The sequence below is a fragment of the Piliocolobus tephrosceles genome, unplaced genomic scaffold, assembly GCF_002776525.5.
Source record: "Piliocolobus tephrosceles isolate RC106 unplaced genomic scaffold, ASM277652v3 unscaffolded_28588, whole genome shotgun sequence".
Lineage (NCBI taxonomy): Eukaryota > Metazoa > Chordata > Mammalia > Primates > Cercopithecidae > Piliocolobus > Piliocolobus tephrosceles.
The window spans coordinates 7,773-18,565 of NW_022311629.1; positions in this window are offsets into that span (position 1 = coordinate 7,773).

Below are 10,793 nucleotides of genomic sequence, written 5' to 3' on the forward strand. Positions count from 1 at the left end.
GGATGACCTTCAGCAAGGCACAGAAATTCACAGGGGAGGAGCAGCTTAGAGGGTGTTCATTGAGAGAGATGCCTCTGACCTCAGAGAAGCTCTAGGAATACCTCCACTGATGACTGATTGTGCTGATAGTTGCCGTTTTGATGTAAACTCAATAGTGATCTGTGTTGTTGTTTTTTTTTAAATCTATGTCCTAATAAGCCTAAAAGAGATCTTTGAGTAGGTATAAAATACAAATTCCAGGTGACATGACAGCAATGGGTTATGGCTCCATTCGCAATATTTAAACAACTTTCCTTTCTCAATGCTTCAGGAAATAATCATGCATCTGACATCAGAGGCAGCATGAACTCGCTGATATGTATCAAGCTCTTATGTCGGCCCTTCATTCCTTTAACAAGCACTTACTGAGTGTGGCAGACAATTCCTAGCGCTAGGGACAGGATCTGCCCTGCCAGTTTCTTCTGAATTACCTTGTCCATCCAGTGACACCCCAGTAAGGTAGGTGCTCCTGCTCCCATTTTCCAGAAGATAAACCTCACAGATGTTAGGCAACTTGCCCAGGAACACAAAACCATTAGCAACGAATTGGATCTGATTTCAGCTTGGTGAGTCTCCACTGGCCCTCACTCAGCAGCCTCAAGGTTCAGCTGGGGGTGCCCCGCATGCCTTAGGGTCTCCAAAGCCCCTGCCGGCCTGGAGTAAGTCTCACTCATTTGTTCACCAGTTTGTTCAACGTGCCCTCTGCGTGCCAGACACGGTGCTAGGGAGGGGTGGACAGAGGGTGAAGAAGCCACAATTAAATCCACAAGATGATTTCAGAGAGTGATCATTGTCAAGTGGAAAATGCAGCAGGTGATAGAAGACGAGTGGGGTGGGGGCTTTAGCCAGGGTGGTCTGGGAAGATTGGTCTCAGGAAGTGACCCTTCAGTGGAGACCTGAGTGACCAGGAGGAAGGGGCCATGCTGTGAAAAGCGCCTGGGGATGAGGGAAACCAAGTGCAGTGGTCGGAAGGCGGTTGTGAGCCTGGCGGAGGGAGGTGGTGCAGTGGGAGGCCAGGGTGTCCGGAACGAGCAAGGAGAGGTGGGAGAGTGGGAGAGAGCAGGCAAGGATGTAGGCCCAGGCACCACTTGGAAGCGCTGGGAAGAGGCAGCGTCCTGCTCCTGCGCCCTGGCCGGGGAGAGCCCCTGACAGCAGCCCCCAGTCCGCCCTGCCGAACGCAACTCGGCCCGCACGCGCAGCCGCCCCAGCCCCCGCGGCGGCTCCGCCTCCACCAGGCAATTTGCTTTTTTTCTCCTTTTTCATAAGGATGCAATTTTCTGCGTGCTTTAAGGACATTAGAAGGGCGTTTGACTGACGCGCCATGCGAAACGCATTAGCAAGGCTCGCGCTGCGCACGGCAGGCGGCGCCGCCCGTGCAAGGGGCAGGTGGAGGCCGAGGCAGGGGAGAACCCGCAGAGGGACTCAACCCCGAGGGAGGAGAGACCGAGACACGGGGTAAGAAATGCAGAAAGGAGAGACAGAGGTGGAAGACAGCGGCAGTGTCTAAGAGAGAGAAAAGGGGAAACAGGGAAGTGTGTGTGAGAGAGTCGGGGTGCGGAGGCACAAAAACGGTGGAAAGCGAGGGGGAGAAATGGAGAGACAGGCTGGGGAAAGGAAAGGGAAAGTGCAGATAGGAGAGGAAGGTGGAAAAGTTAGGGTGAGGAAAGAGTTACTGAAAGAAGGCAGCCCAGCTGTCCCCCAGACCACCATGTGACCTTGAGCACAGAAACAAGCGAGTTCGCTGCCCGGTAGTGGAGAAAATGGAAAGTGACAGAAAACTTCCTCTTTGTGTTTCTGCTTTCCCAATGAGCCAACCTCCCTCCTTCCCCAGGGCACTCGCACATGCTGTTCCTCAGTCTGCAATGCTCTTCCCTGTGCTCCCGGCTGCCAGGGACTGTCTGCTTCTTCTGTCCTGGGCTCCCAAGGGGCGTTTCGCAGAAGAGGACTGCTCAGACCCTGACTCACCCTGCAGTGTGCTCTGGCACTCACCACCACTCACAATGCCTAGTGTATCTACCTGGCATCTATCTTTGGGGCAAAGTCTCTCACAGCTCCTCTCCACCCAGCATTCCCCTGCACTTTAAGGAACTTAGTCTGCAAATGCTCAGATACCATCCCCACTCCCCAGCCTCAGAATCAGGAGGATGCTGGCTGAGTGGTTCTTTTTTTCCCCCCAGGGATGTCTGTAGAAGCCCCTCCTCCTATCTGAATGGTGGCTGGTGGCTGAGTGTGGGCAGGGGGAAGGTCTAGAGGGGTTTGGGCTGGTCTTGCGTCAGGATTTGGGAATGGTCCAGGGCTCCATGTGGGGATGTGGGGCAGGAGCACCACGTGGCATCGTTCCCCAGCCCTGGAGCCTGAAGGGAGCCCAGGCCCTCTCCAAGCAGAGGCAGGGATAGAAGCCAGCTAGCACCGGGGACCAGCTATGTGTGCCAGGCCCAGGATGGGGCCTTTCCACCCCCACCTCCACCATTTTGGAAGCACTGACATTGGGCATGGCCGTGGCTAATCCCTGTGTGCTTAATCCGAAAACCTTTTGAGACAGAGACTGTGAAATCTGTTTCTCAGATGAGAAAACGGAGGCTTAGAAAAGGGTCTCACACCGAGCGAATGGCAAGCAGAGCTGGGATGTAGTTCAGCCCAAAGTAACTTGATGAGCTAGTCCTGTACCTTCAGCCCTGAGAAGATTCCCAGAGAAGGCTTAGCTTGCTGAACTGCGTTGCAATTCATTCCACAATACAGCTGTTCTGAGTTCAATCAGTGAAGGGCCCAAATACAAGCACAGCTGAGCCATGGGGCAGCCTAGTACTGTGGTTAATACCCAGGGCTTCATCATTTGTTAGCTGTGTGACCTTCGGCAAGTTACCCGGCTTCTCTGTGCCTCAGTTTCCCCCTCTTTAAAATAGGAACTGGTAACATGATCTCATGTCCTCATTGGGTGCCTAGACAGGCAATGAGTGGGATTTCCTCCCAAAATATTTTTGGAATAAATATGAGGGTATAACTTGGTGTTCGAGTGGTGTCCCTGGAGCTGATGGGAGCTACTAGGATGGAGGAGCTCACAGAACTGCAGGGGGCATTCCTGTTCTGGTCAAGGGGACAGGGCTGGCTCTCTGCAGGCCTTTGCTGCTCCTCCCTCCTTGTGGGCCGATGATGGACTGTTGGCAAGGAGAGAGCCTGGGCTTTGGAGGCAAGTTTGTGCTGGGGTCCCTGAGGGTCTGGCATAATTCCCTTCTGTTGTCTTCATGGCACTTACACGAGGGCAGTCCTCGGGAGCTTACCAGTCGATGGGCTGCTGCCCATCTCTCTCACCAGCATGTCTGCTCCGGAAGGGCAGAGACCCTGCCTGTCCTGCACCCCGGTTCCTGGACAGCACTGGGATGTGGCAAGTGCACAGCAAAGATCTGTGGACCGGATGAGTGAATGTCCTGCTGCCCCGACACTTACACACTGGGAGGTCCTGGCCAAACTCTGTCTGGTTATGATCTCATGACAATAGTTAGCTTGGCCTTCCCTGTCACAGCCAGTGGAATGCAACACCCTCTCCTCTCCTGCCTGCTGGTGGTAAACTGAGGCAGGCGCAGGCTGATTGGCATGCCTTTGGCAGCATGGGTGTGACCCTAGTGGTGCTCCACTCTTGGGACTCCTCACGGTCTCATAGGTCAGGCCACGTCATTCCTACACTGATGCTTCAGCAGCAATAAAACCCACCAGGCCCTGCAGTGAATGAAAGAATGAATGAATGAATGAACGATGGCCCAGCTCTTTGAGCTGTAAGCTCTGGCTTTGAGTTGGCTGAGGGCTTCTGCTGCCACCAAAGCCTGCCCTTGTAGCAGCCTGAAAGTGCCAAGAAATTCACCCCTTTCACCCTTGAAAGTGGTCCTCAACCAGGGGTGGCTGGGAGTTTGTGGATAGAGACCTGCCTCACCGCCAGGTAGATGATGCTGAGGGGTGCTGTCCACACTGGCTCCCAGAGTTCCCCTGCAAGGTTAAGCTCCAGCTGCCGCTGGGTTGATTTGCTGGACACCACACCCTTTGTCAGCTGTGTGGCATCAGTCTTGCCCTGTGTAACATGAGTGGATGGGCAAGCTCCATAGAGGGCCACCGTGGGGAGGGGAAACCATGAAAGCAGCTCCCCTCATGTCTCTAAACTGTTGTGGTTCTGGGTAGGCTTTTATTGGAACAACAGGAGAGCTGCAAAACGAGGTTTAAGACCAGCTGAAGAGTAGGACCCTACCCAGCTCAGAGCTTCTGGAATCCTCCACGTTCGGCTTCAAACAGCTTTGCGTTAATCATGCAGCGGCCTCCCTGGTGTGTTAGGGGGAGGAGGAGGAGGAAGGAAGAGGGAAGGCAAGGAGGAGAAAGCAAGGAGGACCGCACACTCCCTGATACCCGGTCTGTGTGATGCCAGCAGCGGCTACTCAGAGGCTGGGGTGGCTGCCTCCATTTCCTGATCTTCGAGGAGACCTTGGACATCCTGTGAACATAAGCAAGCAGGACCCCTTGTAAAGAAGGGACGGTGTGCTTCTTTGTGAAGGGGCCCCGCTGGGCAGCCCAGCGGGTTCTTGGAGGCCCAGTCCACATGGAGCTCCTGTGCTCTTGCTGATGGGGGATGCGCAAGGCAGGAGAAAGAGGAGGAGGAGGAGGAGGAGGCCTCGGTGGCAGAAACCAGTATCTCGGGCAGGGAGTGAGTGGGGCTGTGGGAGAAGCGCAAGTGTGGATGCTCTTTACATATCATTTTTAAAATTCATTTGTGTATTCATTTCCTCGTTCCCTTATTTGGTCTTACAATAAGAAGTTATTCGTGCCTTATTTGTACACCCATGTTCGTAGCAGCATGATTCACAATAGCCAAAGGGTGGAAGCATCTCAAGTGTCTATCAGCAGATGAACTGAGAAACAAAATGTGCTCTGTACACGCAGTGGAATGTTGTTCACACTTAAAAAGGAAGGAAGTGCTGACCCGTGCTACGACGTGGACGAACTTTGCGGACATTATGCTCAGTGAAATAAGGCGGTCAGCAAAGGACAAATACTGTGTGATTCCAGTTATATGATGTCCCTACAGTCATCAAAGTCACAGAGACAGAAAGTAGAACGGGAGTGCCAGGTTTAGGTGGCTTTGGACAATCTCGCTTCTCCCCCTTTACTCACTTGTAGTTCTCAAGAACAACTGTAGAATGTGCTGTGGCTATGACACCCATGGAGAGGGACGCCTGGGGCAACCCTGGCTCTGTTCTAGTTCCCACCATAGAAGCAGGATGTCCTTCAGTGGTTTAGCCAGCAAGCCTCTTTGCTCCATGGTCTAAAACCCAGTCCAAGACCTGCTTTCCAGGACCCTTCAGCTGGGGTGCAAGTGGGGCACACGTGAATGAACAAGACAGGGGATCCCAGGGATCCGCTGTCCCTTGCTGCCTGTCTGCAAGGCACAAACCCACTTCATGTAACCTGTTGGGTGCCTGGGTGTTCTCTTGTTGGACTCGGACAATTTGCTAGCCGGTGCACAGTGAGCCGACTCGGGCTGGAGGAGGGGCAATGGGGAACTCGTGTTGAAGGGGGACAGAGGTTCAGTTTTACAAGATGGAAAGAGTTATGCAGATGGATGATGATGATGATGATGGTTGCACAACAATGTGACTGTATTTAAAACCACTGAACTCTTAAAAATAGTTACAATGGTAAATTTTATGTTATGCATATTTTACCTTCTTTGGACAAGATTCTGGGCTTGGCCCATCCCCTCAGAGAGCATGCATTCCCTCCCGCTCTGCATCATTCACTCCGAGCTCATGACTGCTTTCTTCGCTTGTTAGTACATTCGGTGAACACAGCTGGGCACCTGGTGATTGTAGGACACAGCTGAGGGCAGGACAGGCAAAACCCCACCCTTGGGAGCCACATCCAGCTGTGGGGACAGTGAACAAAATTAGTAAGTAAAGATGTCATAGGTCACCAAAGGGAAGTGCTTTGGTGAAAATAAACCAAGGAAGAGGAATGGGTGCACAATCCGACAGGCCCCACGGAGCTGGTGACACGGGAGCAAGGGAGAAGTGGGAGGGGAGGGCACAGCAGGCACAAGGGCCCAGCCAGTGTGGCAAGAGTTTGTGGGGCAGGCTTGGGCCTCGCTTCCCCTCAGAGAGGTGATCTGACGGAGGTTTGAGGGGTCCTCTTGCTGTGTCTGGGGGTGGGAAGAGCGTCTAGGCAGGGAGCCGTGGGAATTCCTGCCGCCATCCAGATGAGAAATGATGGGGCAGGATCAGATGTGGCAGAGGTGGGACTCAGGTGCATCTTAAGGAGCGCTCAGTTGCTGGCTGGCTGAGCTGGAGGAGCTTTAATGTGAGGCCTGAGCTGTGGCAGGTGCGAAGGACCCTGGGGAGGAGAGGTGGGAAGTGGTGCCAGCCGCTGGCAGTTCCCTGCTGGCTGCCCTCCAGGCAGCTGGGACTTGATGTCTGTGATTAGAGGTGGGCAAGGAATAGGGTTGGGGACTCACAGAGAAGAAGAGCAGCTCATTTGATCCAGGAGGAAGGTGTGCATCCCGGTAGGAGGACCAAGGTGGGCTGCAGGAGAGGGCCCAGGTCCCATGAGAGGAGCAAGGGTAGGCTGGGGACAGTCCTCCCATGGAGTTCTGGGAACAACCTCCGGGGCTGTTCTCCTAGGGAAGCTGGTGCCAGCAAAGAAAAGCTTTCTCCCAGTGTCAGCTGCCAGGGATGTCTGTCAGGGGGTGAGTTCCCCATCATAGGAGGTGTGTGATTCAAGAGGGGCCATCAAAAGACAGCTGCAGCAAGTGGGCAGCGCTAGCCCTTAGAGTGTTTCCTAAATAAGGAGACGGAAGGCAAGGGTGAGTGGGTGAGATCCAAAGCACCATTTCCGTGCCCACGTCCAGACCTCAGGGCCACCATCTCTGCCCGTGTGTCTGAGCTGGTGGACAGCATGAAAAACGGAAGGGAGGACTCAGGCTGGATGCTCATGGCGCTAGCACCTTGCTCTGCCACGTAGTACCTGGGTATAAGCCAGGCTCCGTGTCCCACTCCTGGAAAGGCCAGCCTTCAGGGCTACATTGTAGGAGTCCCATTGTGTCCGGAGCTGGTTCCTTCCGGTGGGTTCGTGGTCTCACGGACTTCAAGAACGAAGCCACAGACTTTCACAGTGAGTGTTATAGCTCTTAAAGATGGCACGGACCCAAAGAGCGGTGGTACAAGGTTTATTGTGAAGCACAAAAGAACAAAGCTTCCACAGCTCGGAAGAAGACCCGAGCAGGTTGCCGCTGCTGACTGGGGAGTGGCCAGCTTTTATTCCCTTATTTGTCCCGCCCCTGTTTTGTTTCTGTCCTATCAGAATGCCCTTTTTTCAATCCTCCCTGCAATTGGCTACTTTAAAGATCCTGGTGATTGGTGCATTTTACAATCCTCTTGCTAGCTACAGAGCACTGATTGGTGCATTTTTACAGGGCTGATTGGTGCATTTTGCAATCCTCTTGTAAGACAGAAAAGTTCTCCAAGTCCCCACTTGACCCAGGAAGTCTAGCTGGCTTCACCTCTCGAAATCCATGGCCTGGCCCCTGTCTTTTGGGGTCCTTTGTCTGCAGGACAAGCCCCTGTTCCTGGAAGTCTTCACCACAAAGTGCTGCTTGTGATTTTTTTTTTAAACAGTCTCTGTGAGTTACTCATGCATTTAAAATTATTTTAATCTATTTTACACGCTATATAAATGGGGTTGTGTGTTTCCTTTTTATTAAAGGTGTCTTATTTAGGCTGCTTGTAATATGACCGGGAGGCTCTCTGCTAAGGCCAGGGATTTTTGTGGGGCTGCGGAGTGGTCCACAGCATGGAGGGCAGCTCTGCCTTTGGAGCACTGTTAGTGCCCTCACCTGGTGGCCTTGGCACACCTCCCATCTGTGATGCTGCAGCCTCTGGGGCCTAGATGTGTGTGCTGCAGGTCTCCTGCACGTGGTGGCATGAGATGCCTACCTGCCCAGGTGGCAGTCACTGCCAAGGCCCCAGGAAAGGGGCTGCAGATAAGAAATGTTGTCAGGTCATGGTCTAGACACTTGATGGACACAGTGGAAGACCAGGCAGCCCAGATCCTCTCCCCATGAGACTGGCTTGATTTGCTGCATTTTTGGGAAGCTGTGAAGTGCCTGATTTGTGCTGGGGACACGCAGCGGGGTGAGAGCTAGCTCTGCCTCCATCAGCTCCTGTCTGTGGGGAGACAGACTCTGCCTTTCTTTCTTTTTCTTTTCTTTTCTTTTCTTTTCTTTCTTTCTTTCTTTCTTTCTTTCTTTCTTTCTTTCTTTCTTTCTTTCTTTCTTTCTTTCTTTCTTTCTTTCTTTCTTTCTTTCTTTCTTCTTCTTTTTTTTTTGAGTCCTTCTCTGTCGCCAGGCTGGAGTGCAGTGGCGCGATCTTGGCTCACTACAACCTCTGTCTCCCGGGTTCAAGCGATTCTCCTGCCTCAGCCTCCTGAGTAGCTGGGACTATAGGCATGTGCCACCACACCCAGCTAATTTTTGTATTTTTAGTAGAGACGGGGTTTCACCATGTCGGCCAGGATGGTTTTGATCTCCTGACTTCGTGATCCGCCTGCCTCAGCCTCCCAAAGTGCTGGAATTACAGGAGTGAGCCACCGCGCCCAGCCAGACCCTGCCTTTCTTTCGGCTCTCCTGAAGGCCCCTCCCCTCTCTGACTGCTTCCACCTCCCCTTCTGCTTAAGACCCACAGCCACACTGACCTCTTGGCTATTCCTCCAACATCTGCCCCAGGGCCTTTGCTCACCCTCTTCCATCTGCCTGGACTCTCCTTCTCCAGACTTGCCCACAGTCCACTCCCTCTGACCTCTCACAGGCCGCTCAGATATGCGGATACTGTCTCCTTAGTGAGCACCACATTATAGCCCCAGCCCAGAACCCCTAGTCTGGCCCAGCCTCTCTCCCCACTCATCGCTCCAGGGTGCTCCGCAGCTTGGATCCCTGTTGGGCACGCATCCGCTGTCCTTATTTTGCCTTATTTACATCTCTCTTCCTCCAGAATGCGATCTCCCAGCACTTTAGTCTCCTTTATCATGTGTGTCCTGAGCTCTCAGGACAGTGATTGGCACATAGGAGGTGCTTGATAAGTACTTGTGGAATGAGTGATGGATGTAGGTCAATCAGTCTCTGCATTTCCGTAGGGTCTGTGCCCAGGGGTGGAACTGCTGGGTCACAGCATATGCATAGGTTCAGCTTTCCTGGATCTTTCAAACAGTTCTCCAAAGTGACAACACCACCTTATCCTCCTCCCGGGAGAATCCTCAGTGCTCTACATCCTCCTCAACAATGGGCATAGTCTCTCTCATTGTACCTTATCTGGTGGGTGTGTAGTGCTAGCTCGCTGGGATTTTAATTTGCATTGGCACCTTTTCATATATGTGGTGCCATGTGGATATCCTCTCTTGTGAAATGATTATTCAAGACTTTCAGCCGGGTGTGGTGGGTCACGCCTGCACTCCCAGCAGTTTGGGAGGCCCAGGTGGAAGGACCACTTGAGGTGAAGAGTTTGAGACCAGCCTGGGCATCATAGTTTCTACTATGTTTTGTCTCTACAAAAAGTACAAAATTAGCCAGGTGTGGTGGCATGTACCTGTGGTCCCAGCTGCTCAGGAGGCTGGGAGGGCAGGATTGCTTGAGACCAGGAGGTCAAGGCTGCAGTGAGCTGTGATTGTGTCACTGCACTCCAGCCTGGGGAACAGAGTGAGACCCTGTCTCAAAATGAAAGACTTTTGTCCATTTCTCTACTTAGGTACCTATTTTCTTCTTAACTTGTAAGAGTCTTTATGTATTAGGCATAAAACCCTCTGTCAGTGCATGGGTTGCGGTGAGAACACAGTCACATGACACTAAATCTGCACCACGCCCCGTCCCTGCACACTTGTCTGGAACTGGGTATGCGTGTGCAAGTCGGTTCTTCAGGCACCCTCGGTCCTGGGAGACCTTACCTGTGAGTACCCCACCTCAGTTAAAGCTGTTCATTCAGCTGGTGCTCAACTGAGGGAACAAGAGGTCCATTTCCAAGTTGGAATAAAGACAGGCTGGGCCAGCCTGGGCTTGTCATGGGCTGTACTGGCAGTTTTGGACGTGACTCTTTCCTGAGGGTGATTTTTGGCTCTGAGTGTCCATCTTAGAAGTAGACACTGTGTGGAAAGTGGCCATACCACTGGGTCTCAAAGGAACATGATTGCTTCAGTCTCTGGTGCTTCGCTCACAGCGTACCCCACCCCACCTTGGCCAACCACGTCATCGACACATTGCTGAAATGCCTGCCTGGCCTCTAGGCCTGGTGAACTCGTGCTTCCCTTTCAAGATTCAGTGTAGAAACTGCCTCCTCCAGGAAGCCCTCCAAGCTCTTCCGAGGATGAAGTAGAAGCCTCCTCTGTGTGACTGACTGGTTGACTATCTGACTGGCTGACTGACTATTTGAGTGACTGACTGGCTGGCTGGCTGACTGGCTGGCTGACTGGTTGACTGACTATCTGACTGGCTGACTGACTGGCTGACTATTTGAGTGACTGGCTGACCGGCTGACTGACTATCTGACTGATTGACAGACTGACTGACTGACTGACTGGCTGGCTGACTGACTGACTGACTTACTATCTGACTTACTGACTAACTGACTATCTGACCGGCTGACTATCTGTATGACTGACTATCTGACCGTCTGTTTGGCTGACTGACTGAGTGACTGACTGTCTATCGCTTCATGTTTCTCCTTAAACCCTTTCACTAT